A 20,450-nucleotide genomic window follows, 5' to 3' on the forward strand; every position below is an offset into this window, starting at 1 on the left:
ACTAGCCATCTTTTGCCACACTGGAAGAGGCAACAGTTGAGCTGATGCCTGTTGTTGCCAATAGCTGGGTCTGAACCCAACACTCTGTCCACTTCAGCCATCTTGACTTCACCTCTGAGTTCTGCTTTGGTCATCACTGAATTTTGGAAACAGCGGGGTTCAGTTCAAAATGTGGTGTTCTGTCTCACTGAAGGTGGTGCAATGAAGGAACAAGCACAGTCAAGTCGCTTCTAAAGTGTGGGTAAGTGCAGAGAACAAATTCAGCACAGAGATTCAGTGACTGACAGTGTTAATGGGGACCTGTTGGCTGAAACAGACATAACTTCTTTAAACAGGTTGCCTTGTAACAGATCACTGTGGCCCAATGCCTTTTATATCATTTCCAAATATGTGATTCTTAACTCCACTGTCACGAATCAAAAGGTAGTTTTCAAATGGTCACTATATACTTTGAGAGCTAGTACGGTATAGTGGTTAAGAGTGGTGAACTCTAATCTGGAGAACCAGGTTCAGCTTCATGTGAAACCTGTTGGGTGCCTCAGGCCGTCACAACTCTCTCAGAACTGTTTCAGCCCATGTAGAGGCAGGCAATGGCAACCAGCTTCAGCAGTCAGTCAACAGCTGAACAGCTCTCCAAATTTAAGGAGTGACCAGCATATGGAATAAAGCATGGAATAAAAAAAAATACAGGCTAATAGGCCGTTAAAATAAATGCAATTCCCCCCTTCCTGCAATCAGTATTAAAAAAAATCTGATACCTAGAATATTAATATGTAGTTTATAACAAGGCTGGAGTCCTTCTGAGGGGAACTACCTGCAGCTTCAGGCCCTCCAGTGAATCTGATAAAATTGTGCCTTTTCTTTCTTATACGGAATATCCAAGTCTTTAGCTCCCCTAGTGGACTCAAGGTTACACAAGGAAAATTACTGAAGGCTTGTTAAGAGACTACAGTGCATTATTACAGCATGTGTAAGAAAGGCCTATGATACAGTGTCAAAAATATTATACACCCTGGCTGTAGGCTCCTTAGTTTTGAAGCCCTAGGCTTCGGCTTGTCTAGTCTATAGATACATCTGGCCCTGCTTGCCTTGAAAAGCCTACGGCAGGGGTAGGGAACCTGCGGCTCTCCAGATGTTCAGGAACTACAATTCCCATCAGCCCCTACCAGCATGGCCAATTGGCCATGCTGGTAGGGGCTGATGGGAATTGTAGTTCCTGAACATCTGGAGAGCCGCAGGTTCCCTACCCCTGGCCTACGGGGTCGCCATAAGTCAGTTGTGACTTGTCAGCAGTATCCACCACCACATATATTGTAAATGACATGTGTAAGATGGCGGCAGCATCATGGCTGGAGTGGTCTATAGTTTCCTTTTCTATCCAAAGGGTGGAAGGTGTTAGTGCCTGGCCCACAGGACTTCTGATCTGAATGCTAACATGGCTGAGGCCAAGTTCCTATTGAGGGATGTGCTGTCAGTGGTGGCGAACTTTTGGCACTCCAGATGTTATGGACTACAGTTCCCATCAGCCCCTGCCAGCATGGGCAATTGGCCATGCTGGCAGGGGCTGATGGGAATTGTAGTCCATAACATCTGGAGTGCCAAAGGTTCGCCACCACGGTGCTAGATAGAACAATATGTCAGCACACTGCTCTGACTGGGCCTTCTATAAAATTTAACAGAAACAGGATTCAAATGCAACCACTTCCTGTGTCCTGAGGAGAATGAGCTTTTCGTAAAATTTTAATTACCTTCTTTGCAAGAGAGCTTTTTTTTAGTTTTAGCATCCATACTACACCACACATTGTGCACCTGAACGTACCCCAGGTTAGAGAAACACAGAATGCATTTTTTTAAAGTCTGAAAAATGAAATAGCTTTGCGAATGAGAAAGAGAGAAGAAATCATTCCTGGGGGAATGGAGTTTCTTGCTTGTTTTGCTTTGGTGAAAAATCTTCACGGGTGCGAGCACTTTTTCAACTGAAGGTTACATTAACATTACACACAGAGAGATACGACTAATTAACAAATTATCAGTTTGTGGAGTTTGTCGCGCATGCAGCAACATGCACACAAAGCAGTTCTTTGTGATCCAGCAGCTGTCCTCTTCTCAGTTCACAGCTTCATTAATCATGTGCGCTGCATGTTATTGTCGGAATTGCAGTGCCATTGGAGACGGGGAAAACATTGGGAAAGAAATGGTGCTTACTCTCTGGGAACGAGCTTGGATTACTAATGGCCACGGGGACGGAAAACACTTTATTGAAGCAGTGCTAAGAGGGTAATTAAAATACAAAGTATTCTAATTCTTCCCCCTGAAATGCTTATGAGTTGCTTTTCACATTTGGACTCCGCTTGGTCATAAGTCCAATGAGGGAAGAACCGGGTCTGATTTAGAATAGGAAATTTGTGTATAGAGCTGTCTGTTATCTATAGAAAAACACAATGGGTGTTCAGAAAAGATGATCTCTATCAGCTATGAGGCAGCTCTTCAAGAGTACAATAGCAGCTGGTCAATGGCTCCTTGAAGTCCATTACATTGGTGAAAGTACCTTTCTGATGGAAATATGTGTAAGCTATTATGACTGTTTGTCCTGTCATGTCAAAGCTGTTGTCTTATGCAGAGATGAGCAAGCTGGGAACATGGCATAAGGATGAAGGAGACAGGAACAGTTTTCAGTTGCAGGCCTGAGCTGAAATGGGCTCTCCCTTATTTTTAGAGACCTTATCCACAGGGTTTACTTTGGCTCTGAGAACCATTGACCTTCCATAGGATCAGGTTGCAAATTTCAGCGTCTGAGCTTGCAGTACAAGCAGTGGAGAACTGGCAAAATTAATTTGCCTGGTTAGTGTTTATATACAGATTAAGGGATGGGTCACACAGATATATTATTCATCACCTAAGAACTATGTCACCAAATGATAGCGCACATGTGTGAATAGGCCATCAACAGAGATCACACTGTACAGATCAGACATTTGTATAATTTCAAATACAAGAGATGGTGACAGTTCACACCTTCAGCTGCCAGCTGTCAGGTGTACAGTAACAGGGAAATCAAGTGATGAATATACTTGCATGAAAGACTCTTGTGTATAGACCTGAATTTGGTGCTGATTGGACGATTCTACAATCATGCAGAAATGATTAAAATAATTGTACTTCTAACACTCTTTGGTTTTCAGCGTGAGTAAAAAATATGCACAGAAAATACTCAGGCTGATAATAGTGTTTAATGTCAAGTGACTCCTCACATAGCAGCATTTGTTGAAGTCTGAAGTCATTCAGTTTTTCATATATGTTTATGAACCTCATTTGAAGGCACATCTTACCTATTTAAATGTAATGATGGCACTCATTCTTCAAATACTTTCAATCATTCAGTGCACATACTTTAATAATATATTCTTTTGTACAATGTACCTTCTGGATAATTGGAAACATAACTTTCACACACAATTCCCCTGCTGAATCTTTAGGAAGATTTAATTTTTTCCCTACTGAATATTTTTATATGAAATTCTCATTTTGTTTCTTCCCTTGACCTTTCATTTCAGAGGTGGGTGTTTGACTAACAATGCTCAACTCTATCAAACATTCCTTTTTTAAGAGTCACACCTAAGTGCTCCTTGCAAGAGAAGGAGAATTTTCAGACATCACCATTTTTTTTTTCAAGTACCCTGGGGAAAAATCTGATATCTTGACGTTAATTCATTGCATTTTATTATTGTAGGAAACAGCCATAGTGGTTCACATAGAAATGACAGTAATCTTCACCCAAGGAGCTTGAAGATCTGCAAACACAAATTACCAGTGAAAGATCTGGCATCAGAGTGGACAGGGCTTATGTGTGTGGGAAGGGCATATGTCCTGCAAAACACAAAGCAGGATTCGGTATTTTTATGTACTCTGTGCACAGACAAGCTCCTGGAGTTTTGGTTCAGAGATTAATTCACATGCAGACTCGACTCACAAATTGGAACTGTGGTTCCTTGGGGGAAATACACTCAAGGTTTCCCCATGGCACCATTTTCCTGACTTTAAATAGTACCAAGGAACTACTTTATGACAGACTAATAAGACTGCTAGTCCTAGCCTGGCAACTGCAGAAGGGTTAGAGGAGGGCAGGGACATTGAAGAGTATGTCATGCGAGCTACCATAGAGTTTCTAGTAATTCCTAGAGCTACTCACTGTCACTTCTGGGATATTCTTAGAACTGACCTAGTGGCACAATTTTTAAAAAATTATCTAGCTGCTAAGGACAGCAATCAGATGAAGGCCTGGTAATGGTAACCCTGCACATTGGCATGTATGTAACCCAGTACATGTAAGTTTCACCAGTACATGTAAGTTTCAGGTTGGGGAAACAATGCAGGGGGGAGCTTAAGCCCCCACTTCCCAGCACATCATAGTCCCAATCAGAATTGGGCCTGCACTAGAGTTGCCACCTCTAGTTTGGAAAATACCATGAGATTTGGGGGTGGAGCCTCAGAACGGAAGGGTCTAGGGAGGGGAGGAGCTTCATTGGAGTAATGCCACTTCTAAAACAGCCATTTTTGCCAGGTGAATTGATCTCTGTCACCTGGAGATCAGTTCTCATACCAGAAGATCTCCAGCCACCACCTGAAGTTGACAACTTTAACCTGTACGGACTTGGGAATTAAGTTCTGAGCCCAGAATTCCCAGAGCACATCCGTAGAGAGGCTTGCGGTGGATGTGAGGACTTTGGAAGGAAAAGTTAGGCCTTCTAAATTCAGGTCATGTCTGCGATATGACATGCTTTGCACATTCCGTGGTGCTTTTTATAAAACTATAATTCCAAAATTGCAGCGTCTGCCACACAAGCACAAAAAGCTAACAGCACCTCTAAAAAGTGTTATATTATAGCCAAAAGAACAATTGTGGGACTGCAGGCTAATTAAATCAACAGTTCCTAGCATGTTCCCCTTTATCCTTTTTTTTTTAAAAAAATTATTTCTTCTGGTACTAAAGTAAAAACAGTTGAATTGCTAACAATTATTCCCTCACATGTCTCGTACCTTCTGAAGCCTTCTAGTTAATTACTACACCCTCCCCTTGCCACCGTCTTTAAGCTCTATTACTAATAAGACTAAGAGCTAGCCTTCAAAATGGAATGAGGGGGGGGTTTACTTCTCTAGGTACTCATTTTAACATGGCTTTTTTGTCCTTTAAAACGCTGACTTTAAATTTGAAGGACAAAATTATGTTACCGCCTCTGAGTCTTGCCACATTATTTGGACCTGACTTGTTTTTTTTCTCATTATTAGTCTGTTGAAATTTTCCTGTGACTTACGAAGGCATACTGAGCATGACCGGGAAGCCTTTAAACTGCATGTGCCATCATTTTTTTTTGCCCATTGGCTATGATTTACTGCTGCATTCTAGCTGCACTTTTCAAATGCTAATATGCATTTATGATTTATCTTCTGTTGCTCTGGTACAAAGAGGCACACGTTCCTGGGTCAGGATAGAAATTGTGAGTTGCAGTCCCAAAACAAAATTATTGCTAATGTAACTATTTCTCTCCCAATTTACTTTCAGCTGCCCCAAAGCCATTATGTCTGCACCATATTTTTGGCAGACACCTGCCGCCCACACTGTCAGTTATACAACTGTAGCAATTATGCTTCTGGGCTTGTATTGTGTAGTCTGATAGAAAGCCAGCACTGTGATTGAGCATATGAATCAGGTGCCAACATTTTTGTTTCTATGTTGTGCTTTCTAGTGTGGAAGCAGGCACAAATGACAGAGACAAAGAAGTCAAAGGATTCAGTCTTTTAAGCACAATTCATATCAGAGCCCCAGGGATACTTAAAGATGGAGGCCTGGCACACTTGGTGTGAAAATAAAGTTGAAGAATGATTGGTAAAAGATAGGTAACGTCATGTGAATTTGGTTTGGAATGAGCCATGATTAGGGCATGTCTCATTCTGGCTATTTCCTCACAAGTCTTTGAAAATGTTTGCAAGATGTTTTCAATCCTCCCCATTTATCTGCACTCATCTCCTTCCTGGCTGCCATTTTGTGATTCTCCCATTTTATTTTAATGCTTCCATGAATTTGTAGCTTCGATGCTTCAAAGCCTCATGCTGCGATTCTTTTTGGGTTGTGTCTTCATAGGTTAGACTCAGAAGATATCCCACAGGTCATATGATGGAGCTCAGAAAATGGTGCTGAGGAAGAAGTCCAGGGACCACAGAAAGGTTTGTGAAACATTTTAAAGACCTCCACACAGCAAGTGAAACGTTTTGAAAATGTTTTCACAAAAAGAATCGCAAAAATAGAGGATACATATAAAATGTTTTGAGGCTGGAAATAAAGTGTTTTGGCTAGAAACTATGCAGAACACTTCAGAGGAAATGTTTTATTTCCTACCTCAACAGCAATAGTAAATTTTGCTTTTTTCCCCCCAGTGTGGTGTCGTGGTTAAGAGCAGCAGATTTTAATCTGGAGAACTGAGTTCCTCCTTCACATGAGAGTGAACTTTAATCTGGTGAACCAGGTTTGTCTCCCCACTCCTACACATTAAGCCTGCTGGGTGACCTTGGGCTAGTCACAGTTCTCACAGAACTCTCTCAGTCCTATCCAGTGGCGCAGTGCGCAGAGGGTGGGGGCGTCTTGCACCAGGCGCGCGCCGGTGCAGGGACATCCTGGGAGCGTTCCAGGACATGGCGGGGCGGATGGGGGCATGGCAGGGACGCAGGGCACACACATATCCCTGGCACAGTCCCCCCTCACCACAGCTCTGGTCCCACCTACTTCCCAAGGTGCCAGTTGTGTGAAGGGGAAGGGAATGCAATTGCAAACTACTCTGAGAGTCCTTTCAATAGAGAAAAGTAGTGTATAAAAACCAACTCTTCTTTCTCTACTGCCGGGCAGCAATCTGACTAGAAGTTTGCCAACTGCGTAGATTTAGAGTCATGCTTAAAGACCAGGGTTGGGATTTATTTATTTATTTTACTTTATACCCCGCACCTCCTTCCCACAAGGGACTTGGGGCGACTTGCAACATTTAAAAGTACAACATGTAAAACACCATAAATACAACCAAAATGCAAACAAACATGATAAATAGAACAATCAAACCAATTAAAATATTGACTTCATAAATTGATGGAGAATTAAAACAACTGGCCAGTTCCCCGGCTTGTAACATTATCAACGGCCATATTGTGTGTGATATGATGTCCTCAACAGCTCTATCTTGTGGTGTAAAGGGCCATCAAGTTGCAGCTGAGTTATGGCAACCCCAGCAAGGGAAGGGACTTTCAAAACAAGTGAGAAGCAGAGGTGGTTTGCCATGGCCTTCCTCTGCAGAGCCTTCCTTGGTGATCTCCCTTCCAAATCCTGACCTGCTCAGCTTCTGAGATCTGACAAGATTGGGCTGTACCCTGCTGCTTTCCCTCCAACAGCTCCATTAAGGCCTGGTAATAATTCTGCATACTTTAACTGGGCGAGAGGATTTTATAAATTTAAGTAATTATTTAATTAAACAGTGACCTTCCTCTCCAAGATGCCAGGTTTCTACAAAAAAACCCCTACTTCATATTGAACCTTCGATGTCTCCACAGAAGGCAGATCAGCCATAACTTAAGAAGAGGACTTGTTGAGCAGGAAGTAGACGGACTTCTGAGAACTTGTTACAAAAAGCCCTTGTTTGCTCTATAAATTAAATCAACTAATTTAATTAAAGAGAAAAACTTAATTAAAGCTATGATCTTCAAACCAAATGTGGTTTAACTATTCATCCTGTATTGATCTACATCTCAGAATATGCTCATGCCTGATCAAGAGATAGTACATTGAGATTTCTGATTAAACCAATACAAGAAATGGGGGGGGGGGATATTGAAAGCTCACAAAGGTAGTATCACAGCAGTAGCTGTTTCATTCTCTCTGTTAAGGTTTCCCTTAGTTTTAAAAAATGACTTGTTTCAGTCAACACATTTTTTAGTATATCTCTCACAAATATTGTCTTCAGGGTTGTTGAAAAGTGTAGCACTTTCCATAATAGCTGAGATTTGTGAATATTAATTGTCTAATTTAGTTTGCTTCCGAAATAACAACAAAAAAAAACCCCACCCAGTTCTATTCACCTAAAGTCATGTGTGGCAAATGAAAACTTGACCAGTTGCCTCCCTTATTTGAAGTTTAAGAGTTGGGGCTGGAACTTTGAAACTGTTCACAGAACATTTTTTTCAACTGTGGAGACTGTTCTTGCAGGAATTTGCAACAGCACAAATGTGTGAGTCTGTAATCAGTACGAAGAGCCAGAACCTAAATTATAGGTAGCCAAATAAAGGTCCATGCTATGAATATTAAAAAGTAGTGCTCACTGCTTGTCAGTCACCTCAGTTTATCTATAGGTTCTGATTAGGACTCTGGAAGGTAGCTGAATAGCTTCATTGGCTGCAACGCTAAGAAAACGTCCTTGGGAGGAAACCCCACAGGATAAAATGGAACTTTCTTCCAAGAACTTTCTTCCATTTTGATGTCACTTTCTCCCTCATTTGTCCCAGCTTTAGAAGGGAATTAGATTATTTTAATACAATTGACTCATTGCTTTATCTCATAGTATTAAAGAGCTACTACATAGCCAAGTGAGACATTTTCTTCCTTTGATAGTGGAATCAGACTGTGATGTTGTCTTTTTGGCTAATCTAAAGTTATTCTTCACAGATTTATCGGTTTTACATTTCATTGTTTGTGTGAAGCAGATTATGTAAAATGAAATAGAATGAAATGTAGAAGAATAGCATTTGTCCTTTACTTTCAATTGCTCTGAGATCCACTGGTTGCTGGCAGTTAGGGTCAGTATGAGACATGACCGGCATCTGCCCATTCAGTGATAAAATACCATTTCCCCAAAATTTTACAACAACATTTCACCCAACCAGAGGTGGGATCCAGCAGGTTCTCACAGGTTCCCGAGAGTAGGTTACTAATTATTTGTCTGTGCGGAGAGGGGGTTACTAATTGGTGATTTGCCACGTGATTTTTGCCTTAGTTACACCCCTCCTCTCAGCAGTAGTGCACAGAAATTGAAGCAGTCTAGCAGGAGGTGCACTGCCGTGCGTGGCAGCCTGTGCCTGTGTGCATTCGTTTCCCGCCCAAGGACCAGCACAGCGGCTATGTCCTTGCCATAGCCCAGCCTAGGTAATGCCCCACCCCCGGAATGCCTGGCCACGCCCCCGTTGTGCCCCATCCAGCTCCATTGGTGCTATGCCACAGTTTGAATCCCACCACCATGGGAACCTGTTACTAAAATTTTTGGATCCCACCACTGACCTAAACTCGTATTTCACAGATACTGGTATGCATTTGCAGTTTACACAAGAACCTATACTTGCACCAAGAGACTGACAACACACTTATTTTTAAAGCATAAGTGTCAATGTTAAAGTATGCAGAAGCAGAAAGCAGCAGATCTTGTGGCTGTATCTCCAAAATTACTTTCTTACCCCTCGCCTCATGAGATTAGGTGGATTAAATTTAAGCTCCAGCACTTTTCTGAAGTGCTTTAAAGAAGAGGGAAGAGTTTGGATTTATACCTATCTTTCTCAACCCAAGGAGTCTTAAGGCAGTTTACAAATGTCTTCCCTTCTTCCCCGCAACAGATACCTTGGGCAGGGCTCATGGTGGTGGTGCCTCTCCTGGCTTGGTGACAGAAGGCTGGGAAGTCTCAGAGCTAGGGTCTGATGTGGCTGCCAGCCTGTGGGCTCTGATCCTGGTCCTGCAGGCACTACTGGCAGTTCAGGGAGTCTGAAACCAAATCTGTGCACTCTTCCACATCTGAGTCCTCATCAGAGTCCCCAGCCATGCTGGGCTAAGTCATAACAGCTCCACAAATCTGCATTGTTAACTCAGAGTCTGGTTTGTGCTTTGGAAGGGGGATGTTGCTTTAGACTACAATTCAACGGCAGCTTCAAAGTGTGAATGTTGTGGTATCATATCCCACTGAGCTCACTCCCCTCTCCAAACTCTGCCCTACCAAGGCTCCACCCTAAAAATCTTCATGAATATCCTGGGCTGGTATTGGCAATCCTATCCACATGTGGCTTGTTACTTTAGGAAAAAACAGTTCTTTAAAAGAACTCCATACTGAGATAAGATAAGAAAGGTGAGAGAAAACATTCTAGCTATCTAGCATAGGATGCTAAGAGCACATCTTGCCCTTGGAGTTTGAAAGAGAAGGAGAAAGAGTTAGGCAAAAGGAAGAAACATCTAATAATTGCATTCTAAGTATTCAAAGAGACAGCAGCAGAGTAGACAAGAGCAAGAAATACCTGATACTGACCTATATATCTTGCTAGCTTTAGTGGAGTACTGTGTTTGGCTTGCCAGCTGAACACTGGCAACCAGTGGGATATTCAGGGGGAAAGGTCTCTGGAATTGACATCATGATATCCTAGGAATTCCTTGATCTCTACAGTTAAACCTCACCCCCACCCCCCCCATTTTTGCTCCTATTGAAGGGCTGGGAACCTGAGGGCAGGAGATTGCCTGCTACACTGGACAAACCACATCTCTAACTCTGTAAAAAGGAACAATGCACAATCCTTCAGTATGATTGACCTGCCCCTGACGACTCTGGAAAACGTGTGATCTAAGCAAGATGGGAAATGGTGTGTGCCAACAGTCCAATTGCATGCAAGCCAACTTCCATGCTGAATGCCATCACACTGCAGATGCAAATATACTCAGAATATGTTCATTTTGAATTGCAAACCATCTTCAACAGATTGTATAACGTGCTCATCATCGTGGGCATGGCAAGCAAGGTAAGACTGGTTTTCAGTCGCCTTATTTGCAAAGACAAATTACCCCCACTACAGATAATATTGCCTGTGGTTGGAAAAATGCTGATGGGGGTCTTCATGAACGGTGCAGGCAGAGTTTTGAGAACATGTGGAAAATCCATAAAGCTTTGAGACTCTCTTTTCCAAGGGGAAAACAAACTCTTGTCAACACCTTATTTGTAAGCCAAGGAACAATTAAAGCCTACATGTACAAGTGAGGAGGAAATCAGCCAAAAGAAGCTTGAAAAGACTCCAATCAAAAGACTTCCCTCAAGTTCGATGGCTCTTCCTCACTTGCGCAATCCGTTATGTTCTAGCCAGACGTTGCCATTCAACAAGACCATCGCAAGTTCAGTATTTGTTAGGGCTGCTATATTTAACTGATTAGATCAATACATTGAAACCTTTTGACCAACTAACCTTTCGACCAACCTGATTATTTTTAACAGATTTCATTATTTTAACTTATTATTTTCAGTACAAGTGCTTGTAAAAAAACTGCTGCTGGTGGTCTCAGATGAGGCTGTCTCAGGCCAGTGTGGTGCAGTGGTTCACAGCAGTGGACTCTAATCTGGAGTACCACATTTGATTCCCCACTCCTTCCCATGCCCTACAGGATCTGATACAAATCCACAGGACCTACAAGACTGAGGCCCCTTTTGCACAGCACAGGGAGAGCGGGTTGCAGGCAGGATAAAGTAACCCCTCTCCCCTGTTTTCGCATTCGCATGCAATGCGGGCTGCCGTTGCGCCTTTGCATGGAGGCATGGCTTTTAAAGAAAAATTACCTCCCTCTGCTGGAAGGCTGTGGGTGGAGCTGAGTAAACCACTTCCCAGGTCAGTGACAGCAAAACGCATTAAAACAAGAGAATCACAGATAGCGCAATTCTCCAATAATTCGTTTCAGGGGGGAAATGTGGGGCAGCCTCGCTTTAGGGGCAGAAGCTGTGCAAGGTTCCTCCCCAAAACGGGTTTTTTCCCGTCCCCAATCCAGGTTTATTGGCCCGTGTGGAAGGGGCCCGAGTTGTTCTTCCAGGGTTATGGTTAAGGGGCCTCCCTTCTCCTCTTCTTTCCCCTATTTATTATTGTGATATCCATGTTTTTATTAAATTTATCCCTTCCTTTCTGGCCTTCTTGCTGTGTTTGACACCTTTGAGATTTTATTATTGGGCTTTCTTGTTTTATTTGTTGTATTTTCATTGGAAATCACCCTGAGCCTGACTTGTCAGGAAAAGGTGGGATAAAAATTGAACAAGTAAATAAATAAAATGAAGCCTGCTGGGTGACTGCGGCCTAGTCACAGTTCTCTCAGAACTCTCTCAGCCCTGTTTGCTTCACAAGGTGTTTGTTGTGGGAGGGGGGAAGGGAAGGCAATGGTAAGCTGCTTTGAGACTCCTTATAGAGGTCATAGAATCATAGGCCCTTTCCGCACGGGCACGGAGGGGGTGTGTGTCAGATTAGTTTATGCCGGCACACCCTGCGGGACCATTCGCATGGATGGCCCCGCTGGAAGCGGCTCCGGCAGCGCAGCCTTTGCACAGGCTGCACTGCTCCCAAATGCTGCTTACCACCCGTCGCCTTCTGTCGTGTTGTAAAGGCCAGGGGACACGCCCCTCCTGGCCAGAGCAACGACCCTGGAGAATGAGGCCAGGGGGGCGTGTCTCCTGGCCTGCACAATGTGGCAGAAGGTGACCGGAGGTAAGCAGCATTTGGGAGGGCTGGGGGAGAAACGCCGGCTTCCACCCAGTGCTGTTCGCACGGCATTGAATGGAAGCAGGTATTTGCAAAAAACCTTGCTCCCTGAGCGAGGTTGGAAAACACCGTTTAGTTGGGAATCGAGCGCCACTGCAGCGATTTGGCAGTGATGACTGTGCAAACGGTCCCCCCCCCAAAACGGTGTTTTACCGGCCCGATGCTGCCGCTTTGGGCCCATGCGGAAAGGGTCATAGAGTTGGAAGAGACCACAAGGGCCATCAAGTCCAACCCCCTGCAATGCAGAAACACACAATCAAAACACCCCCAACATATGTTCATTCAGCCTCTGTTTAAAAACCTCCAAAGAAGGAGACTCCACAATTTTCCAAGCCAGTGAATTCCACTGTCAAACAGCCCTGACTGTCAGGGAGTTCTTCCTAATGTTTAGGTGGGATCTCTTTTCCTGCACCTTGAATCCATTACTCCCTGTCTTAGTCTCCGAGGCAGCAGAAAACAAGCTTGCTCCCTCTTCAACATAGCATCCCTTCAAATATTTAAACATAGCTATCATGTCCCCCCTGAACTTTCGCTTCTCCAGACTAAACATCCCCAGCTCCTAAGCCTCTCTTCGTCGGGCATGGATTCCAGACCTTTTACCATTTTTGTTGCCCTCCTCTGGACCCATTCCAGCTTGTCAATATCCTTCTTGAATTGCGGTACTGTACACAATATTCCAGGTGAGGTCTATCCAATGCAGAATAAAGAGGTACAATTACATCCCTCAATCTTGACACCATACTCCTCTTGATACAGTCCAACATTGCATTAGCTTTCTTGGCCGCCGCATCATACTGCTGACTCAAGTTGAGTTTATGGTCCACTAAGACTCCCAGATCCCTTTCGCATGTAGTGTTGTCAAGCCAGGTGTCACCCATCCTATATCTGTGCATTTCATTTTTTCTGCCTAAGTGTAGTATCTTACATTTATCTCTGTTGAAATGCATTTTGTTTGTTTTGTCCCAGCTCTCTAATCTGTCCAGGTCATTTTGAATCCTGCTCCTGTCCTCCAGGGTATTAGCTACCCGTCCTAATTTGGTGTCATCTGCAAATTTGATTGACATGTCCTCTATTCCATCATCCCAGTCATTGATAAAAAATATTGAATAGCACAGAAAAGTACAGAAAAAGTGGGATACAAAGACCTTCTCTTCTTCTTCTTCTTCTTCTTCTTCTTCTTCTTCTTCTTCTTCTTCTTCTTCTTCTTCTTCTTCTTCTTCTTCTTCTTCTTCTTCTTCTTCTTCTTCTTCTTCTTCTTCTTCTTCTTCTTCTTCTTCTTCTTCTTCTTCTTCTTCTTCTTCTTCTTCAGCAGTGGCGTAGGAGGTTAAGAGCTCGTGTATCTAATCTGGAGGAACCGGGTTTGATTTTCCGCTCTGCCACCTGAGCTGTGGAGGCTTATCTGGGGAATTCAGATTAGCCTGTACACTCCCACACACGCCAGCTGGGTGACCTTGGGCTAGTCACAGCTTCTCGGAGCTCTCTCAGCCCCACCTACCTCACAGGGTGTTTGTTGTGAGGGGGGAAGGGCAAGGAGATTGTACGCCCCTTTGAGTCTCCTACAGGAGAGAAAGGGGGGATATAAATCCAAACTCCTCCTCCTCCTCCTCCTCCTCCTCCTCCTCCTCCTCTTCTTCTTCTTCTTCTTCTTCTTCTTCTTCTTCTTCTTCTTCAGTAAAATACAGGAAAGGAATACCTTTTCTGAGATCCTTCTGCTGCCACAAACGCAGGCATTTTAAAGAAGTAAATAAAGGCCCTTTCTGCACAAATCACTTAAAACATTTGGAAATTGTTTTCAATTCCCGCCCTTCCCACAATGTATATCCTCACTCACCCCTTCTAACGATTCATGGCTGCCATATAAATTAATGCTTCAAGAGTTCACAGCTTCATGCTGCGAGTCTCCATACCTTGTATAATCCTGCCTCAAAGATTATCCCTCCAAAATAAAGAAACTCACAGAAATTATGGCAACAAACTGATGAAGGGGAACAGCAGCGAACTCAAAAAATGGTGCCAAGGAGGAATTTTGGGGACAGCAGAGAGGCATGGAAAATGTTTTCAAGAGATCACACAGCAAGTGAAGCTGTTTTGAAAATGTTTCAGCCTAATGAATTGTTTTTAAAGGGTATTCATTGAAACTGGAAATGAAATGTTTTCAGAGCCAGAAAGAGGGAAAAACAACAACAACACAGAACTTCATGGAGAAAACATTTTATTTCCTGCCTCAAAACATTTTAAAAGCTCAGGTTCAGGGTGGAAAAGGCCAAAATATCAAATCTACTTTTTGTATTCAAATGCCAATGTAATCAATAAATTGCATGGCCAAAAGTTATCCAACAGATTAAATAAGTTTTCTTCGAATTGGGGATAGTCCTACCCTTTATAATGTTTAAACTAACATTATGATAAACATGGTCAGAGAAAACCTATTGATTGCAGAAAAACCTGGGGAGCACAGGTCAATAAATGTCTGTATTCTGCTCACAGTAGCCTACCTATAATGAGATCTATGTTAGTTGAGGAAGAGCTGCTTAGAATCGGGGCTGGAGGCAGATTTTTATCTCTACCAACTAAACAAAATGCTGAGTGTAATCCTTTTTAATGCTTTTTGTGGAGCTGAAAGCTGACATTTACTTCTATGGAAGAAAGTAAAGTGATGGCCACTGTGATTGGTCAAAACCTGTCTCCTGTCTCAGATGTTGATTCACCAGCCTGTGGAGGCGCACAACAGTATTCAGTCTACCTAACCAGGGTCCTTTTGAAGCAGTTACTGTCTTCCATAGTAGTGAATGACTCCATTTATTTCTTTGAAAGCCAAGGCCGTTTCCGCACGAGTGCGGAAGTGGCCGGGTCGGCGTTTCTGACGCCGACCTGACGACGCTGGGACCGTCCACACGGACAGTCCTGGAAAGAGCCGGGCAGCTGGCGCCACGGAGCGCCGGCGCCCAGCCGACCTGGCATGTCCCCGGGCCTCTGGCGTGTCGCCGAGGCCTGGGGACACGCCCCCCTGGCCCTGCGCCCCTGCTCCAGCGGCGCAGAGCAGGGGGCGTGTCCCCAGGCCTCGGCGACGACCGAGGAGCCGAGTAAAATACTGGATGGGGGGGCGTCGGAAGCCGCTGCCGGCTTCGGCGGCATTCAAACAAGGCTTCCGGCTCTGGGGAAGCGCCCGGCCGCGCGTCGAGGCGGCCTTGAGGCGGCAGCTTCGCGATGCAGATCGCTAATAAAGATAATGCCTGGAGACGGCGTTTTTGCCGTCTCCAGGCCGCCATTAAATGCCCGTGCGGAAATGGCCCAAGACATGGTGACACAGCTATAGTAGGCCTAAGTCCACCTCCCAGTCACAGGTGGGTCATGGGTGGCCCTGAACAGGTGGATCAATATGAACCAGGCAGGAAAATGGTTGTTAAAAGATGATGGGAATAGTGGAAAGACATGAGGGAAGCATTCTGCTCCCAGAAGGCCAGCTGGAAGCGAACCATGCTTGAAAATATTCCAGCCATAGGTGTAATTTCTTTTCTTCTCTCTTGTTTTGGGTATGCAGACGGGGTGTTTTCTGCCTGAGTCAACGCCTCCCTGTGCCTGATTTGAGGCCTAAATTGGAATAGGTGTGTGCTTGCAATTCAAGTATACGAAAGTATCTTGAAATATCATTACCACATGCCTCAACATTTTGAGAAGGACTGGCAGCTAGAAAGCATTTTCAATATTAAACTGCACCTGTTTATTTGGAGTTCAGGCGAAACAGGTTGTCAGGCTCTGGGCAGAGTCTCTTTAAATATAGCCTTTGGCACCCGCTTCGCTGCTGAGCTTGCTTCTATGGCACCGACCAATGGAAATCGGAATTGGTCTGTGTTTTTTTCTTCTTTCTTGCTTCTAATGCATTTCTCAGCCTTGTTATTTCTGGCTGTTGGTGTTTCCCCTTTTTGCACTGTGGGAGAGTTCAAAGTTTGCAGCCCATTGTCCCACCTCCCTCTTGATGTCATAAATAATTAGACCCAACATATGTTTTTTCGCCATTAGAATGCAAGGAAGTGCTCTAAAATTTATCATGGGCAGCTTGTCTGTCCCACAGCGCTACATAATAGTATTGAGTGCAATACCAAAGGAAGACCCAAGCCAGGAAGTCAGACCCCGTTATGCTGAGTATAATGCTAAAATCAACATGGTCCTTTCCCCCAGGAGATCAGAATCTAAAAGCACACGAAGTCTTCTATAATTATCAACAACAAACCTTCAGAGCAGAAAGGCATGATCTTGTTTGCGTGATCTTGCTTGCTTGTATTGCACTTCCTTTCCCCCTCTTTCTGTCTGGTAATATCAAGTTGTATATCTAATCAGCTACTATTTTCGCTGCAAAAGTCACATGGGAACTTTTACAAGATCGCTTTTGGCAATGAATCTGGAAAGTCTTTGCGTTGTCCTGTTAAAATGATTAGTGTTTAAATGAATGTGATCATCTACTGAATTAAAGCACCACCAAACCCCACTCTCATTACATGATCTCATACCGGCCTGGTTTCCAAGATGCCCCTCAAGGCTTCGCCAAAATTGTTCATCCCATTGTTTAAAAGCAACCTCTGCTCAAGAGAGGAAATGTGGCTGACATTATCACTTAAAATGGACTACTCATGCCAGGGTAATATAAAAGTGCGCAGGAGAGATTTTAATAATAAGGGGGGAAACCCAACACCCTGTTTTGTTGCAACAGCTATAACAAAATCATTCACCACTTTTACAGCCAAGTATATATGTTACAGGGCTATGGGCATGCAGCAGTTCTGAGAAGTTCGGGAAGGTCATAGAATAAGATGATGATTTTTTCCCCAAGTGTGACATCAAGAACAAGAGGGGGTCATCATATATTTGCACACAACTTACAAATATGCATAATAACAAAAACCACTTTTGTATATAATCGTTGGGAGGTCATCTTACATTATGACCATCTTCCTTTCAGGTAAATACAATAATTGCTGGCAGAGGCCAGCTTCTGAAAATTTGTATGGAAGAATCATGGGGCAGGACTCGTGTTCTACAGATGTTTAACTCTTTCTCAGCGGTGACTGTCTCCTGCAAATGCTGCCTATCTTTAAGTATTTTCTTCAAGGCAAGAAGTAAGCCCACTTGGGACAAAATAGCCTCGAGGCCGCATTTCCAGGGGAAAATTGATGCGTAAAGTAAGGGTGAAGCGCTCTCTTTGATCAGTTGATTCTTCCCTGCAGACACCACTGTCCATGTATTCTCATCAACTCAGCTAATGTAGATTTTGGGTTCACCAAAATAATGTAGCCAAAGACTGTTTGCATCCATATTGGTCGGAAAAAGAATCCCAAAAACCAACAGATCATGTTTTGTGAGGTCCATCCAAAGAATCATAAAGAAGTGAGGCAAAGGCAGAGGGAAATCAGTGTTTGGGGGCATAATGGAAAAGGCTCTAATCTGGTATAAGACGTGCTGAAGACTTAACCAGGTTAGTGGTGCTGAGGTTTCAAGATATGTCTAAAGATCCTGAGTTAGGAAAGCAAAAAGCAAAAGAAGAACCATTGCTGCTCTCCCTCTGGGAATATAAAACAATAGTATAACTTATGCGAAAGAAAGAAAAGTGAAATTATACAACTACAAATGTTTACTGGTCACAGAATACAGATTGGTTTCCCCTTGCAGAGTTTGGCTGCTATATTTTTAAATTTCTTATTGTAGAGTGTACTTTCAAATCCTGGGTTCTCTTAACTCTTTCAAAAAAACCCCAATCTCTTCATTGGGGTACTCTTAGCACATTTCTCCTTGTACATTTAATGCATTAAAATTTTAGTGCACTTATAGAGTAATGTAGCTGTTAGCAGGCACTGAGCCCTCCGGGGAGGGCGGTATAAAAATCCAATCAATCAATCAATCAATCAATCAATCAATCAATCAATCAATCAATCAATCAATCAATCAATCAATCATCAATCAATATAAAACAAGGCACAAGGCCACTCAGGAGTGGCCAGTCACTAAATTTATCAACCTCCAGGTGGGGCCCAGAATTACAATGAATAGCCAGTGGTGGCAAACCTTTGGCACTCCAGATGTTATGGACTACAATTCCCATCAGCCCCTGCCAGCACAGCCAATTGGCCATGGTGGCAGGGGCTGATGGGAATGGTTGTCCATAACATCTGGAGTGCCAAAGGTTCACCACCATGGGAATAGACCAAAGAGATCAGTCTCCCTCCTGAAAATGGCTGCTTTAGAGGGTGGACTGTATGTCAGTGTACCCCACTGAGGTCCCTCCTCTCCCCAAACCAGCCCCCCCAGGTTTCACCTCTAAATCTCCAGTCACAAAATGGTGACTCTGTTAAAAAAATAGCAGTGTGTATAAAAACTACAGTGTTTCTGAGCAGGTCTGCATGGTTGGAATGGGGAAACCTTTCCTCTGTGGTTTTCTTAACGCAAAGTGTTCCTTCCTCCAGTGTAACTTGCCCTGCATGGGGAAAACATGCCATTTGTTTTCCCTGGAAAGGTGGATAGCAGTTTTGATGCAGGGGGAACAAATCAGTAGGAGCCAGCTTCCCTGCCGGATGTACAGGTCCAAGTGTATGGACATGAAGGAGAAGAAGTTTGGAGAGGAGACGTCTGAGGGGGGATATGATTGAAGTCTATAAAATTATGCATGGGGTAGAAAATGTTGACAAGAGAAATTTTTCTCTCTTTCTCCTGAAATCACTAAAACCAGAGGGGCATTCATTGAAAATGCTGGGGGGGGGAAAGTCGGGACTAATAGAGGGAAACTTACTTCTTCGCATAGCGTGTGATGGAGTGTTTTGGAATATGCTGCCACAGGAGGTGAGTGATGGCCACCTAACCTGGATAGCTTTAAAGGGCTTGGACAGATTTATGGAGGAGAGTCAATCTATGGCTACACCAAATGCCTTGATCCTCCTTGATCTCCAGATTGCAAAATGCCTTAGCCAGACCCGAGGTGCTCAGGAGCAGCAGCAGCAGCGAAGGCCATTGCTTTCACATCCTGCATGTGAGCTCCCAAAAGGCACCTGGTGGAGCCACTGCACAGTAGCAGAGCTTCAGTCTTCAGGGCCCCAGATGGACTCTGTGGTGACGGTCCGGCGAGGCCCCATTTAGTTCTTATGTTCTTATGTTAAGAAGCAGGAAACGGTTCCGGGGCTGTCATTTTCCATCCAGAGCAGTGGTGTGTATATCCATGTGCCACATTTTGCCAGGAAGAGAATGAAGAAAGAAGCTGCTGTGATCGCTTTAAAGGAAAGAAAGGCTCCTTCTGCACATGCAGAATAATGCACTTTCAATCCACTTTCAATGCTTTTTGAAGCTGTGCAAAATAGCAAAAATGCACTTGCAAACGTTGTGAAACTGGATTAAAAACATATTATTTTCCGTGTGCAGAAAGGGGCAAAGATTCTAACAGCACTAAAAGAAAGATGGAGAACCCCTTTCAATGGCTTGGAGAGTAATTGGTGGGAATTCCACCTTTGGGCTGGGAAACCCAAAGTGCTTGGATGACAGACCACCAAAGGGATAACTCTTTTATGACTCTTCACCAATTTATACAAAGCTGTCCTAATGTGAGTTTTTCCAAGTCTCATAAAAAGCTTCCCAATGTCAGCCACATCTTTTCCTATTTGTGTGAGCTTAAAATGATACAATAAAATAAAGCTGGTGTTGCTTAAAAGAGATTGGCCTGGGTGTGGAGAGATTTCAGGATGGTTCCGTACAGGAATTCAGAATGAGAACATGAGAAACAGCATGCAAGTCTTTTGGGCAAATAACTCTTTCTGCACCTACACAGTATCTGACGCTATTTCCAGTCAGAGGATCACCAGCCAGAGGGACTTGGCAGTCTTCAAGCACAAGAGAGCAGTTTT

The sequence above is a fragment of the Sphaerodactylus townsendi genome, linkage group LG09 (genome assembly GCF_021028975.2).
Source record: "Sphaerodactylus townsendi isolate TG3544 linkage group LG09, MPM_Stown_v2.3, whole genome shotgun sequence".
NCBI classification, from domain to species: Eukaryota; Metazoa; Chordata; class Lepidosauria; order Squamata; family Sphaerodactylidae; genus Sphaerodactylus; species Sphaerodactylus townsendi.